Raw genomic sequence first — 17,995 nt, forward strand, 5'->3', positions numbered from 1 at the left:
CCTCAGTCAAAATCAAATAAATCAAGTAACCAATAGGAGGAACACACACGCGCCCCTTATGTCACGACCCGAAGAGGGGACATGACGGGTACCCGGAGCTAACCACTAAGCACCGCTCATATTATGAATCATCATACTAAACCTGAACACATGTATATATAAATACTCCAAGGCTATACATAGATATACATAAGCATGTACGGTTGAAAAAAATGATATACAAAAATGTACACTGACGTTAACATGGGAAACCAACAACCCAGACGAACGCATCTACGAGCCTCTACTAGAGTACTAGACATAAGACGGGACAGGACCCCGTCGTGCCCAAAACATATGTATATACACAAAATAATAAGTCAATGGCACCTCCGAAACAATGGAGTGCTCTCAAGTCTGCGGATAGCTCCTACGACTTTGGATCACCTCCCTGTCTACCTGTAGGCATGAACACAACGTCCAAAGAAAAAGGACGTCAGTACGAGCATTGTACTGAGCACGTACGGCATGAATAAAATGAGCGTAATAGAGAAATCATAAGACATGAGATGAATATATAACCTGCTTAACTTTTAAAAGTGTGTGTGCATTTTAGTCATATCACATATATCATCATATCACATATACCATCTCGGTAACCCGCGTTCGGGTAACCATCATATGCCGCCCACTAGTGGTGGTCATGTCCGGCCTTCTAGGAACGGTGGAATCGTAAGCAGCCCGCATTAGCGCGACATGTCCGGCCACCTAGGCACAGTGGGATCGTAAGCATCTCGCATTAGCAGTGACATGCTCGGCCCATCTAGGCACAGTTTAATTCTCCTATTCCCATTTCAAAGGCATCCATAACCATGGTCATAATACAATATTGCATTCATCCTTTTATTATGTTTCTCCCTTGTCCTTAATATCATTTATAACAAGATTCTATTCATAATACATCAAGATTCATGATTCATGTCAACTACTATTTAAGAATACCATTATTTTCACATTTGAGCTCTATATTCTATTTTCTTCCATAATCCAAGTTTTTCAACCCCTCAATACTCTCAACAACAGGAAATAAACATAAAACTCACATTAAGCACTTTGGAACAAGCCTTGTGTCACTCTACTCCATTAGAATGAAATCCTCCACTTGAATGCCAAAGAAACTCTTACTCTCCACAAACCCTAATAGGCTCCCTAGTATATGAATCTCTTAAATCTTGGCTTTTGAGCTTAATTTCTTGGTATAGATTATTGTAGAAATAGAGATAGGGTTTTAGAGGGTTCTAGAGAGATATCGCATCTGTTTTGGGGAGAAATAATGAGTTAAAACGTGGGAGCTTATATTTATAACCAGGGCTGGAAACTTCCAGATCCGCGGGTCGACGGCTTGTCGACGTGTCGACATCCTGTCGACATGTGCCGTCGATTCTCAGCCTGAGATGTCTGATTGCAGAACCTCGTCGATTGTGCTGGCGACGGTTCGTCAACGTGTCGGCGGTCCGTCCCTTGGGCCGTGGACGTTGACTGGTTTCAGCAGTTTTCTGAACTGCTCCGTCTTGCTCCGATTTGATTCGTTTCACTTCCAATTCCCTCATAATGTCAAGAATACATACGTATACTCCTGTACACGTACAAAGTAAAATATCTCGTGACCAAAGCTCTGGTGTGGACTACCGTACCGAAGGTGTATACCACCAATAAGCCAAAATCTCCTTGCAATAAAATGGGAGGTGTAACATTCTCCCCCCCCCCCCCCCCCCCCCCTTTAAAAATATTCGTCCTCGAATGTTAAGTTCTCGAGAATCTTACAGAAATTCGAATAGAGTTTCCCCTGTAAAATGGCTCTACTTTCCTATCACAACAGCCCATAATAACGTTACCTCCCAGGACTACAACATAACAGCAAGAATTATGGCCGCACACGACCAAAAGCATGAAAGAAAGTATACATACCTCAGAATATTGACGTCTCGTCATGGATCTCTTTCGGGAGTTGGAATAAGTGCGGGTACTTGGACTTCATAATTTGTTCCGCTTCCCAGGTCATTTCTTCTCGGTTACTATTTCTCCATAAGACTTTGACTGAAGCTACTTCTTTATTTCTGAGCTTCCGCACTTGCCTATATAGTATAGCCATAGGTACTTCTTCATAAGCCAACTTTTCGGTCATTTAAACATCATTTACCGGTACGATCCTAGTAGGATCTCCGACACATTTTCGGAGCATTGACACATGAAAAACCGGATGGACTGATTCAAGTTCTGGGGGGTAAGTCCAATTCATAAGCTACTTGACCCACCTTGCGGATAATCTTGTAGGGTCCAATATATCGAGGACTTAACTTTACTTTCTTTCCAAATCTCATCACTCCTTTCATTGGTGATACCTTCAGAAATACCCAATCATCAACTTGAAATTCTAAGTCTCGCCAGCGGTTGTCCGCATAGGATTTTTGGCGACTTTGGGCTGTCAATAATCGATGTCGGATAATCTTGACCTTTTCCACTGCTTATTGAATCAATTCGGGACCTATTAATTTTGTTTCCTCGACACCAAACCACACAATTTGGGATCCACACTTTCTTCTATATAGAGCTTCATACGGGGCCATCTGGATACTGGAATGATAGCTATTGTTGTATGCGAACTCAATTAGAGGCAAGTGATCATCCCAATTACCACAAAAATCTAGCACGCATGCCTGTATTATATCTTCTAAGGTCTGAACAGTACGTTCGGCTTGCCCATCAGTTTGCGGATGAAACGTCGTGCTAAGTTTTATCTGAGTACCCAAACCTTCTTGGAAAGACTTCCATAATTTAGCTGTAAATTGTGCTCCCCTATCTGTAATAATAGATAACGGGACACCATGAAGTCTCACAATTTCCTTAAGATACAATCTTGCATAATCTTCTGTTGAATATGTGGTTCTGACTGGAAGAAAATGTGCTGATTTCATGAGTCTATCCATGATCACACATATGGAGTCATACTTGCTTCGGGAAAGAGGTAACCCCACAATGAAATCCATGTTTATCCCTTCCCATTTCCAAGTTGGAATTTCCATTGCTTGTAATAATCCTCCTGGCTTTTGATGTTCAATTTTCACGTATTTGAAATTTGGACATTGAGCTACAAATTCTGCTATGTCTTTCTTCATTCCATCCCACCAATACATTAACTTGAGATCATGATACATCTTTGTCGCTGCTGGATGAATAGAATACCGAGAATAATGAGCTTCTTATAGAATCCGACGACGTAACTCCGCAACATTCGGAACGCATAACCGGCCTCGGTATCTAAGAACTCCATCTATAGAAAGTTCGAATGGAGACTTCTCTTTCTCATGAAATACATCTCTATAATGGCTCAACTGAGGATCTTCATATAGGCGCTCTCTCACCTCCATATCTAAGGATGAAACAGTTGGGTCGTGAATACCAATTACTGCATTGCCTAAATCAATTAGGCGAACTCGAACGCTGGCTAGTTGGTGAAGCTCGCGGGTTAATTCTTTCTTCTCCGGAGGAACCTCACATAGACTTCCCATTGATTTGCGGCTAAGCGCATCAGCCATTACATTCGCCTTTCTGAGGTGGTATAAAATACTCACATCATAATGTTTTAATAATTCCGACCACCGTCTCTGTCGAAGATTTAACTCCTTTTGCTTGAAGATATATTGGAGACTCTTGTGATCCGTATAAATATCAACATGAACACCATACAAGTAATATCTCCACATCTTTAGTGCATGAATAACCGCAGCCAATTCAAGATCATGAGTTGGATAGTTCTTCTCATGTTTTCGCAACTGCCTCGAAGCATAGGCAATGACTTTACCGCGCTGCATTAATACTGTCACGACCCAACCCCGTGGGCCGCGACCAGTGCCCGAGCTGGGCACCTATACGTACCCGATACCCCAAATTAGCATATTAACAGAATAATAATATAATAATAATATTAGTGGTCGCTACAGAACTTAGCAGAAAAACAAACTTGGCACACATAGGCCGATAAGGCCATCACAGAACAGAATATCCCAAACATATGTACAGAACCCACACAGATGTATCCACAGACCTCTACAGAACATATCATAATCATAAGACGGGACAGGGCCCCGTCATACCCTGAACAAAGTACATATCCAGATAGCAGTGACAGACTGTACCAAAAGATGGGCTCTGTAGAAGAGAGCGCCCCAAAATAGCAGAAATGGGATCCTAAACGTGCGGATCAGCGAACCTGTCGTCAGTACCTGCGCGGCATGAAAACGCAGCCCCCGAAGAAAGGGGGTCAGTACGAAATATGTACTGAATATGTAAAGCGGAATCACAGAAGTCAAATCATAATGATTACAGAAAATGGGTACAAAATCCATAGTGTCAAATGCATATTTCCAAATCAGACAGAATGTGTACAGAAACATATGTCATATCATATCCGATCCCTGCCATGGGACTCGGCAGACAAAACGTGGTCACCCTCCCGACACTGGTGCCACAATACAGAGGAATCAGAAAAGGGGCGTGGCCCCGTATCATATAATATCATATCAAAATGGCCATAACAGATCAGATCAGAATAGGCGGACATGGCACATCATACTCCACAGACCCATGTACGCGTATACCTGCCCCCTCACATCGGGACGCGGCGAACAATGCAGAGAATTACGCTTGACAACATATCCTGGCCCGGGCTCAGTGTGGGAAACATTGGGACATCCACGAATGGAGTAGTGAGAGACTAATGCAATTTAAAAATATAATAAATGTTTTCAAAGACTCGATGAAGCGTATCAAAGACAAACAAATCCAATGGGGTCGGACGGAATCATAATAAATGTATTTCGGATATCATAATAAATTACAGAAGTATAACTTTCCCGAAGTCATTCCGAGTGTCAAAATAATTTATAATATTTAACAGAATATTTAAAATAATATTCGTTAAGCGATTAGTAGGGTAATTAAAACATTTCTTTCAAAAATCGCTTAAAAAGGAAGCTTTAACACATTAGGGGCAAAACCGTAAATAGCGGGCCCGCCTTGGGACAAACAAGGCGGCGGGCTCAAATTGTGCCCTCTAAGCATATAGTATCACCTAAAAAGTTTATACAAACATTCTATGACTTTCTGAATAATTTAGAGCAAAATTGCATAATTTCAGAAAAAGCGTATCAAAATGGTTCAATTCTACTGAAGGAAAAACTGAAATTTTGTCTTGCGGATTCCGAGGGCCAAGAGGTCCTTCGAGGCCCGGATCCGACCCTAATACACTAAGGGCATGCCAAGGGAAGAATTGGGTTTGCTTTACATACCTTTCACGCTCCTAACGCCTTCCCAAAGTCACCTCCCGTTTCGTCGAAAAACTGTAAATGGTCAAGTTTACCATTTGTAAGCCATAATTACCAAAGTCTCAATCTAATGCAAATTTGGCTACCGAAATTTCGGCAGCACTTCCCCTATACATATAGCACCCCGAGAATTCAACTCGGCTATAATTCATCAACAACAACCCAAACAACAACATCAATATCATCAATGAACATTAAAAGCACAAATATCCTCCAACTAGCAATTTTTCTCACAAGTTAACATAATCATCAATTCAACCCAAATTTTCGAATTAACATCATGATCTCACATCCATTATCATTCAAGATCATCACCACATAAATCTAAAGACATCTCATACCATTTCCCTTAGGATATACACTTGATATACATGATATACACTTTTCCGCCAAAAGCATAACTTATGCAAAACATCAAATCTTTGGCATATAATTTCATAACATGTTTCCAACTTCCAAATTCATCAATGATCATCATAATTCACAACCAAACACTTCATTTGCTTAATGTCGGAAAATCATACTAAAACGACATAAGTGTTCACATTCCAATTCAACACAAACTCATATCATTCTAGCTTCATTCACATTACAAACATCACAATACCAACACTCCAACACATTACACAACTTGATTCATATTTATTCCAAGACCATTACACCACACGGCCATATGCTCATTTTGCAACATCAACTAAATTCATCCAACTTTCAATTCCCATATGCATTTCATTACAATCATGACTAGATTATAACATAAATTCAACACATAGAGGCTATATAAGTAGTATATACCCACGGCCACACACTCACACACACACCCACTTTGCAAACTTCTATTTCTTCATACAATCAACACATTTCCATAAACTACAACACAATCAAAACTTCATAACACAAATAAAAGGTAGAAATTCTTACCTTTTCTTCAAGTTTTCTTCACTTGGACTTGTGTTCACTTTGATGAAATAAGACCTTCTTTCTCCAACCCAACTACACCAAGTTAATAAGGGTACTAAACTTAGTAGAAATTCACCAAAAGAAAAAATTTAGGAACAAGATTTTGGATGGTCAAATTTTTTCCTCCAAGCCGAGAGCACCCCTATCTCTTGCTCTTGTTCTTGCTTGCTATTCTAAGTCATCTAATAGATAAAGATGACTATATATAATAATACCCCCTTATAATAATTTAGCACATGGAAATTTAATACACTTGGTGGGCTTGGGCCTCACTTTGGCCGGCCACACCTTAAGAAAATGGGCCTCATTTTTGCTTCACATTTTTCAAGCCCAACAAGGTGTGGATCGTATTTTGTAATTCCCGAAACTAATTTCCAAAATTCCAAAATTACCCTTAGCCTTGTCCCACGCTTTCATGATTCTATTCTTTCATGCATAACTCCTATGTTCAACAAAATATCAAATTTGACCTTATATCTCAAAAATCCAATATTATCAAATTATTTTCCAAACGTGTGAAAACACGGGATATAACATCCTCCCCCACTTTAGAACATTCGTCCTCGAATGTAAAATTAACCTTATGGGGTTTGAAAACTCTTTGGGAGAGTTTATGTTTATACACAACATATACGACATGCGATTGATATTGAAATGAAATTAAACAGGGATTTGAGATTACCTGTGGCTATAGGGAACAGATGAGGATATTTCTTCTTCATTTCTTCTTCCGACTCCCAGGTCATCTCCTCCCGGTTATCATTCCGCCACAGTACCTTAACGGAGGCCACATCTTTATTTCGGAGCCTCCTGACCTGGCGATCCAAAATAGATACGGGCTGCTCCTCGTACGATAACTGCTCCGTCACCTGAATATCATCAGCAGGGAATACTCTGGAAGGGTCACCAATGCATCTGCGAAGCATAGAGACATGGAATACCGGATGTACCGCTTCCAAATCAGATGGCAAATCTAACTCATAGGCGACATTTCCAACCTTCCGAACAATCTGATAAGGCCCAATATAACAAGGACTTAGCTTACCCTTTCTGTCGAACCGCATCACGCCTTTCATAGGCGATACCTTCAAAAATACCCAATCGCCTACCTGAAATTCCAACGGTCGACGCCGTTTATCCGCGTATGATTTCTGTCGACTCTGGGCTGCCAACAGTCGCTCTCGAATAAGTTTCACCTTGTCCACGGCCTGCTGGACCATATCTGGGCCAATCAACTCTGTCTCGCCAATATCAAACCAGCCAATCGGCGATCTACATTTCCTGCCGTATAGAGCCTCGTACGGAGCCATCTGGATGCTGGAATGGTAACTGTTATTATATGCAAACTCAATCAATGGCAAGTGATCATCCCAGCTGCCTCTGAAATCAATAACGCAGGCCCGCAACATATCCCCCAGCGTCTGTATAGTGCGCTCGGCCTGCCCGTCGCTCTGAGGATGAAATGCGGTGCTCAGACTCACCTGAGTCCCTAGTCCCTCCTGAAAAGATCTCCAGAAATGTGCCGTAAACTGGGCGCCTCTGTCAGAAATAATAGATATAGGAACCCCGTGGAGCTTCACAATCTCCTTAATATAGAGCCTGGCATAATCCTCGGCGGAATAGGTAGTCCTGACGGGAAGAAAATGGGCTGATTTCGTCAGCCTATCAACGACGACCCAGATGGAATCATACTTCCGTGGAGTGCGAGGCAATCCTGTAATGAAGTCCATATTAATAACCTCCCACTTCCAAGTCGGGATTTCCATCTCCTGCAACAGTCCACCCGGTTTCTGGTGCTCAATCTTGACCTGCTGACAATTAGGGCACTGGGCGACGAACTCTGCAACATCCCGCTTCATACCGTCCCACCAGTATAAGCATCGAAGATCATGGTACATCTTCGTAGACCCAGGATGGACCGAATAGCGAGCATAATGTGCCTCGCTCATAACCTGCTGCCGAAGGCCTGCAATATCAGGTACACACAACCTGCCTCTGTATAACATAGTGCCGTCCGGTGAAAACTCGAACGGAGTCCTCTCCTTATCATAGGTTGTGTCTCTGTATCGTGCCAAAACAGGATCTTCATATTGATGCCGCTTGATATCTTCCTTAATAGATGATTCAGAAACCCCTCGGACAGAAATCCGTGTACCTCCAGAATCGGCCAGACGAACCCCGAGACTAGCCAACTGCTGGATATCACGGGCTATCTCTCTCCTGTCTGGCTGTAAATCGGCCAAACTGCCCATAGACTTTCGACTGAGTGCATCGGCAACAACATTAGCCTTACCCGGATGATACAGAATATCCACGTCATAATATTTCAGAAGCTCCAGCCACCTCCGCTGTCGCAAATTAAGCTCTCTCTGCCTGAAAATATACTGGAGACTCTTATGATCAGTATAGATATCCACATGAACGCCATATAAATAGTGTCTCCATATCTTCAGAGCATGAATCACCGCTGCGAGCTCCAGATCGTGGGTAGGATAATTCTTCTCATGCTTTTTGAGCTGTCGGGAAGCATACGCTATAACTCTGCCGTGCTGCATCAATACACAGCCTAACCCCATGCCAGAAGCGTCACAATAAATAACATACCCCTCCGGTCCCTCTGGAAGAGTCAGAACTGGGGCTGTAGTCAGCTTCTCCTTCAGTAACTGGAAGCTCCGTTCACAAGCGTCAGACCACTGGAACTTGGCTCCCTTCTGAGTTAGCCTTGTCAAAGGCGCTGAAATCGAAGCAAACTTTTCCACAAATCTTCTGTAATAGCCAGATAACCCCAGGAAACTACGTACCTCTGTGGGCGTCGTGGGTCTGGGCCAATTTTTCACGGCCTCAATCTTCTGTGTATCCACTCGGACACCATCAGCTGCAATAATATGCCCCAGAAATGCCACTGAAGCCAGCCAGAATTCACATTTAGAAAATTTTGCATATAATTCCTGATGCCGAAGTACCCCCAATACCGCTCTCAGATGATCTGCGTGCTCTGCCTCGGACCGAGAATAAACCAGGATATCATCGATAAATACAATTACGAACATGTCTAAGAATGGCCTGAATACCCGGTTCATTAAATCCATGAATACTGCGGGGGCATTAGTAAGCCCAAAAGACATAACCCTGAACTCGTAATGCCGATATCGGGTCCGGAAAGCTGTCTTAGGGATATCGGCCTCTCGTACTCGCACCTGGTGGTAACCGGATCGAAGATCTATCTTCGAAAAACACTTAGCGCCCTGCAGCTGATCAAACAAATCATCAATCCTGGGGAGGGGGTATTTATTCTTTATAGTTACCTTATTCAGCTGCCGATAATCAATACACATACGCAGCGACCCGTCTTTCTTACGCACAAATAATACCGGGGCTCCCCAAGGCGAAGTACTGGGTCTGATGAAGCCCTTATCCAACAAATCTTTCAGCTGCTCCTTCAACTCCTTTAACTCTGCAGGCGCCATTCTATACGGAGGAATAGAGATAGGCTGAGTGTCTGGGAGTAAGTCAATAGAGAAGTCTATCTCCCGCTCTGGAGGAAGACCTGGAAGCTCGTCGGGAAAAACATCTGGAAACTCATTAATCACGGGGACTGACTGAAGTGTCGGCGTCTCGGCGTCCAAGTCTTGCACCCGAACCAGATGATAGATATAACCCTTTCTGATCATTTTCTCTGCCTTAAGGTATGAAATAAACTTACGTTTCGGCGATGCTGTATTACCAGCCCAATTTATAACTGGCTCCCCGGGAAACTGGAAGCGAACTACCTTATTCTGGCAGTCAACATTAGCGTAACAGGAAGCTAGCCAATCCATACCCATAATAACATCAAATTCAGTCATATCTAACTCTACCAGATCTGGCTTAGTGTCACGGTCACAAACGATCACAGAACAGTCTTTATAAACCTGTTTCGCTACAACAAAATCCCCTATCGGTGTGGCTACCTCAAATGGCTCTATAGGTTCAGACATAATACCAATTTTACCGGCAACAAGAGGTGAAATATATGATAAAGTCGAACCTGGATCAATTAATGCATACACAGACCGAGAGAAGACCAATAAAGTACCTGTGACGCCATTAGGAGATGCCTCCTGATCCTGGCGACTGGCCAAAGCATAAATGCGGTTCGAAGGACCGCTAATACCAGAAGCTCCACCACGTCCTCTGCCGCGACCCGCTGGTGCCGAAATACCCTGCCCCGTAGGGCGCATAGCCACTGACGAAGATGAAGACCCAGCGGCTGATCCGGTAGGCTGCGCTGCACCACCCGAACTACCCTTATACGGGCAATCTCTCACAGAATGGCCCTGATGGCCACAAGAAAAGCATGCACCGGTGGCTCTGTAACACTCTCCCGTATGGTATCTGCCGCAAAAAGAACACTGAACCCTGGGTGGCCTCATCTGACCAGAACCCCTATCTGTCCGCGAACATGAAGCCCTGGAGCTCTGGCCTGCTCCTGAATACCCTGGGCTATCGAATCTGCGACCTGCAGGCTGGGGAGGCGCGCTCTGCGCCGGCTGAGATGAAAATCTGCTAGGCTGCTGCGGCTGTTGGGGCTGTCTGCCCCGAAAGTCTCCAGATGACCTGGCCCTCTTGGGCTGTCTCCGATCCTGGCCCCTGTCAGGCTGGTGTCCTCCTCTGCCCCGATCCTCCATGCCCTGGGCATGGGCCTGGATACGGGCAATGTCCATACCGGGCTGAGCAGCCAATACTAAGCAGCTATCAACAAAATACCGATCCAGCCCCATAATATATCTGTGCATCCGGTCCGCCATAGTAGCCACCACAGTAGGTGCATATCGGGCCAAGGAATCAAACTCCAAACTGTAGTCCCGGATACTGCGGCCCTTCTGCCTCAATAATAAGAACCTATCAGATCTGGCTCGTCGCAACTCTGGGGGCAGAAAGTGTCCAAGAAATGCCTGAGAAAAATCGCCCCAAACTGCTGGAGGAGCGCCGTCCCCCCTGGATAGCCCCCATGACTCGTACCAGTTTGCCGCCACATCATATAACCGGTACGAAGCTAACGCGACTGACTCTGTCTCGGAAGCATTAATCAAATCTAGAGTGCGTCGCATCTTCCTAATAAAATCCTCAGGATCCTCCTCGGGCTTTGTCCCGAAGAACTCTGGAGGGTTACAAGTCAAAAACTCACGGGCTCTCGAACTATCACGCCTGACTGCCCGGTCACCTCCCAGTCCATGCCCCTGAACCTGCCCTGCCACAAGTCTAGTCAGCAACTGGACTGCCTCCCTCATAGACTGATCCTCAGTGCCTGGCCGTGGAGCTGGAGGCTCAGGTACTGGAACTGCGGGAGCTGGCGGTGGAGCCGCCCCCCGATCTGCAGCTACGGCCGCCCCAATCTCCTCCACGAGTGGCGGTGTAGACGAACCCTCTGTCTGGGGCAAAGTCCCCGGAGCAATATGTGCCTGGGCCCTGGTAATCCTCTGGACCCGGCTAGTCTCTCCCAAGGCTGCTGACTTGGCCTTTTGGGCCGCTGTTGCCTTTTTTGGAGGCATATCTGCAAACATAGCCACTCGTTAGGGAGGGGTCATCCTGATAACACAGCTCTATCGCACGATCTAAGACAGAAAGAAGGGTAGTATCCTAAATGCCCTGTAGCCTCCTGTTTATAGGTGTGGTGCACAACACACCGATAAACAAGACTCTACTAGACACGGTCTGTGGACATTCCGAGGACGAACCGCTCTGATACCACTTTTGTCACGACCCAACCCCGTGGGCCGCGACCAGTGCCCGAGCTGGGCACCTATACGTACCCGATACCCCAAATTAGCATATTAACAGAATAATAATATAATAATAATATTAGTGGTCACTACAGAACTTAGCAGAAAAGCAGACTTGGCACACATAGGCCGATAAGGCCATCACAGAACAGAATATCCCCAACATATGTACAGAACCCACACAGATGTATCCACAGACCTCTACAGAACATATCATAATCATAAGACGGGACAGGGCCCCGTCATACCCTGAACAAAGTACATATCCAGATAGCAGTGACAGACTGTACCAAAAGATGGGCTCTGTAGAAGAGAGTTCCCCAAAATAGCAGAAATGGGATCCTAAACGTGCGGATCAGCGAACCTGTAGTCAGTACCTGCGTGGCATGAAAATGCAGCCCCCGAAGAAAGGGGGTCAGTACGAAATATGTACTGAATATGTAAAGCGGAATCACAGAAGTCAAATCATAATGATTACAGAAAATGGGTACAAAATCCAGAGTGTCAAATGCATATTTCCAAATCAGACAGAATGTGTACAGAAACATATGTCATATCATATCCGATCCCTGCCACGGGACTCGGCAGACAAAACATGGTCACCCTCCCGACACTGGTGCCACAATACAGAGGAATCAGAAAAGGGGCGTGGCCCCGTATCATATAATATCATATCAAAATGGCCATAACAGATCAGATCAGAATAGGCGGACATGGCACATCATACTCCACAGACCCATGTACGCGTATACCTGCCCCCTCACATCGGGACGCGGCGAACAATGCAGAGAATTACGCTTGACAACATATCCTGGCCCGGGCTCAGTGTGGGAAACATTGGGACATCCACGAATGGAGTAGTGAGAGACTAATGCAATTTAAAAATATAATAAATGTTTTCAAAGACTCGATGAAGCGTATCAAAGACAAACAAATCCAATAGGGTCGGACGGAATCATAATAAATGTATTTCGGATATCATAATAAATTACAGAAGTATAACTTTCCCGAAGTCATTCCGACTGTCAAAATAATTTATAATATTTAACAGAATATTTAAAATAATATTCGTTAAGCGATTAGTAGGGTAATTAAAACATTTCTTTCAAAAATCGCTTAAAAAGGAAGCTTTAACACATTAGGGGCAAAATCGTAAATAGCGGGCCCGCCTTGGGACAAACAAGGCGGCGGGCTCAAATTGTGCCCTCTAAGCATATAGTATCACCTAAAAAGGTTATACAAACATTCTATGACTTTCTGAATAATTTAGAGCAAAATTGCATAATTTCAGAAAAAGCGTATCAAAATGGTTCAATTCTACTGAAGGAAAAACTGAAATTTTGTCTTGCGGATTCCGAGGGCCAAGAGGTCCTTCGAGGCCCGGATCCGACCCTAATACACTAAGGGCATGCCAAGGGAAGAATTGGGTTTGCTTTACATACCTTTCACGCTCCTAACGCCTTCCCAAAGTCACCTCCCGTTTCGTCGAAAAACTGTAAATGGTCAAGTTTACCATTTGTAAGCCATAAATACCAAAGTCTCAATCTAATGCAAATTTGGCTACCGAAATTTCGGCAGCACTTCCCCTATACATATAGCACCCCGAGAATTCAACTCGGCTATAATTCATCAACAACAACCCAAACAACAACATCAATATCATCAATGAACATTAAAAGCACAAATATCCTCTAACTAGCAATTTTTCTCACAAGTTAACATAATCATCAATTCAACCCAAATTTTCGAATTAACATCATGATCTCACATCCATTATCATTCAAGATCATCACCACATAAATCTAAAGACATCTCATACCATTTCCCTTAGGATATACACTTGATATACATGATATACACTTTTCCGCCAAAAGCATAACTTATGCAAAACATCAAATCTTTGGCATATAATTTCATAACAAGTTTCCAACTTCCAAATTCATCAATGATCATCATAATTCACAACCAAACACTTCATTTGCTTAATGTCGGAAAATCATACTAAAACGACATAAGTGTTCACATTCCAATTCAACACAAACTCATATCATTCTAGCTTCATTCACATTACAAACATCACAATACCAACACTCCAACACATTACACAACTTGATTCATATTTATTCCAAGACCATTACACCACACGGCCATATGCTCATTTTGCAACATCAACTAAATTCATCCAACTTTCAATTCCCATATGCATTTCATTACAATCATGACTAGATTATAACATAAATTTAACACATAGAGGCTATATAAGTAGTATATACCCACGGCCACACACTCACACACACACCCACTTTGCAAACTTCTATTTCTTCATACAATCAACACATTTCCATAAACTACAACACAATCAAAACTTCATAACACAAATAAAAGGTAGAAATTCTTACCTTTTCTTCAAGTTTTCTTCACTTGGACTTGTGTTCACTTTGATGAAATAAGACCTTCTTTCTCCAACCCAACTACACCAAGTTAATAAGGGTACTAAACTTAGTAGAAATTCACCAAAAGAAAAAATTTAGGAACAAGATTTTGGATGGTCAAATTGTTTCCTCCAAGCCGAGAGCACCCCTATCTCTTGCTCTTGTTCTTGCTTGCTATTCTAAGTCATCTAATAGATAAAGATGACTATATATAATAATACCCCCTTATAATAATTTAGCACATGGAAATTTAATACACTTGGTGGGCTTGGGCCTCACTTTGGCCGGCCACACCTTAAGAAAATGGGCCTCATTTTTGCTTCACATTTTTCAAGCCCAACAAGGTGTGGATCGTATATTGTAATTCCCGAAACTAATTTCCAAAATTCCAAAATTACCCTTAGCCTTGTCCCACGCTTTCATGATTCTATTCTTTCATGCATAACTCCTATGTTCAACAAAATATTAAATTTGACCTTATATCTCAAAAATCCAATATTATCAATTTTTTTTCCAAACGTGTGAAAACACGGGATATAACAAATACACATCCTAACCCAATGCCAGAGGCATCACAATATACAACATAATCGTCTGGTCCTTTTGGGAGTGTCAGGACTGGGGCTGAAGTCAACCTATTTTTCAACTCTTAGAAACTATGCTCACAGGCATCAGTCCATTGGAATTTTACTGATTTCTGAGTTAGCTTTGTCAATGGTGCTGAAATAGAGGAAAATCCTTCCACGAACCTTCTGTAGTAACCAGCCAATCCCAGGAACCTACGGACTTCCGTAGCTGTTGTAGGCCTTGGCCAAGTCTTCACAGCCTCAATTTTCTTTGTATCAACTCAAATGCCATCAGCTGAAATAACATGGCCCAGAAAAGTCACAGAATTCAGCCAAAACTCGCATTTTGAAAATTTTGCATACAATTTTCGAGTTCGAAGAATTCCAAGGACAATATGCAAATGGTCTGCACGTTCGGATTCCGTTTGAGAATATACCAGAATATCGTCAATGAACACGATCACGAATAGATCTAAGAGTGGCCTGAATACATTGTTCATCAAGTTTATAAACACTACTGGAGCATTTGCAACCCGAATGACATTACCCGAAATTCATAGTGGCCATATCTTGTTCTGAAAGCTGTTTTAGGAATATCTTCTTCTCTACTCTCACTTGATGATAACCCGACCTTAGATCGATCTTGGAAAACCACTTGGCACCCTGTAATTGGTCAAACAAATCATCAATCCTTTGGAGGGGATATTTGTTCTTTATCGTCACCTTATTCAGCTGCCTATAATCAATGCACATCCGTAGGGAGCCATCTTTCTTCCTTACAAATAGGATAGGTTCTCCCCATAGTGACGAACTGGGCCTAATAAATCCCTTCTCGAGCAAATCTTTCAATTGTGCCTTTAGCTCTCTCAATCCGGCGGGAGACATTCGGTAAGGAGGAATAGATACGGGCTTGGTGTCCGGCAATACATCAATAGCAAAATCAATCTCTCTTTTCAGAGGAAGACCTGGAAGTTCATCTGGAAATACATCCGGAAATTCATTCACTACCGGAACGGGTTGAAAAGTCGGTGGCTTTCCTTCGGTATCATGAACTCAACTAAGTGATAAATGTAGCCTTTAGCTATCATCTTCCTTGCCTTAAGGTAGGAAATAAATCTACCTCTAGGAGACACTTTATTACCTTTCCATTCAAGCATGGGCTCTCCCGGAAACTGAAATCGGACTACTTTCGCTCAACAATCAACATTGGCATAACATGAGGCCAACCAATCCATACCCATAATCACATCAAAATCTAACATTTCCAGCTCAACTAGATCAACTTTAGTCTGCCGATCACATACCACAATTACACAATTCTTGTACACTTGTCTAGCTATCACGGGATCACCAACCGGAGTAGACATCTCAAAAGGTTTAATTAGCTCGGGTTTCACCCCAATATGACCAGCAATATAGGGAGTAATATAGATAACGTAGAACCCGGATCTATCAATGCATAAACATCATGAGAGAATATAGTCAATATACCTGTAACCACATCCTGAAAGGACTCAAGATCCTGTCGTCCAGCCAAAGCATAAATACGGGGCTGAGTACCTCCTGAACTGGACGCTCCCCCTCTGCCTCTACCTCGATCTGCTGAAATCTGGGGTGTCTGCCCTATCGAGCGCACCGACGAAAAAGAACCAGCCGCTGACCCTGTGGGCTGAACCCCACCTTTACCATACCTCGAGGGACAATCACGCATCACGTGCCCAGTCTGTCCACAAACATGTCACGACCCAACCCCGTGGGCCGCGACCAGTGCCCTAGCTGGGCACCTATACGTACCCGATACCCAAATTAGCATATTATCAGAATAATAATACAATAATATTAGTGGATGCTACAGAATTTATCAGAAAAAGCCGACTTGGCACACATAGGCCGATAAGGCCATCATAGAACAAAGTATCCCAAACATATGTACAGAACCCACACAGGTGTATCCACAGACCTCTACAGAACATATCATAATCATAAGACGGGACAGGGCCCCGTCATACCCAGAACAAAGCACATATCCAGATAGCAGTGACAGACTGTACCAAAAGATGGGCTCTGAAGAAGAGAGCGCCCCAAAATAGCAGAAGTGGGATCCTAAACAGATGGATCAGCGAACCTGTCGTCTGTACCTGCGCGGCATGAAAACGCAGCCCCCGAAGAAAGGGGGTCAGTACGAAATATGTACTGAATATGCAAAGCGGAATCACAGAAGTCAAATCATAATGATTATAGACAATGAGTACAAAATCCAGAGTGTCAAATGCATATTTCCAAAACCGACAGAATGTGTACAGAAACATGTGTCATATCATATCATATCCGGTCCCTGCCACGGGACTCGGCAGACAGAATGTGGCCACCCTCCCGACGCTGGTACCACTATACAGAGGAATCAGAAAAAGGGGCGTGGCCCCGTATCATAATATGTCATATCAAAATGGCCATAACAGATCAGATCAGAATAGGCGGACATGGCACATCATACTCCACAAACCCATGTACGCGTATACCTGCCCCCTCACATCGGGACGCGGCGAACAATGCAGAGAATTACACTTGACAACATATCTTGGCCCGGGCTCAGTGTGGGAAACATTGGGACATCCACGAATGGAGTAGTGAGAGACTAATGCAATTTAAAAATATCATAAGTGTTTTCAAAGACTCGATGAAGCGTATCAAAGACAAACAAATCCAATGGGGTCGGACGGAATCATATTAAATGTATTTCGGATATCATAATAAATTACAGAAGTATAACTTTCCCGAAGTCATTCCGAGTGTCAAAATAATTTATAATATTTAACAGAATATTTAAAATAATATTCGTTAAGCGATTAGTAGGGTAATTAAAACATTTCTTTCAAAAATCGCTTAAAAAGGAAGCTTTAACACATTAGGGG

The sequence above is a fragment of the Lycium barbarum genome, chromosome 4, assembly GCF_019175385.1.
Source record: "Lycium barbarum isolate Lr01 chromosome 4, ASM1917538v2, whole genome shotgun sequence".
Lineage (NCBI taxonomy): Eukaryota > Viridiplantae > Streptophyta > Magnoliopsida > Solanales > Solanaceae > Lycium > Lycium barbarum.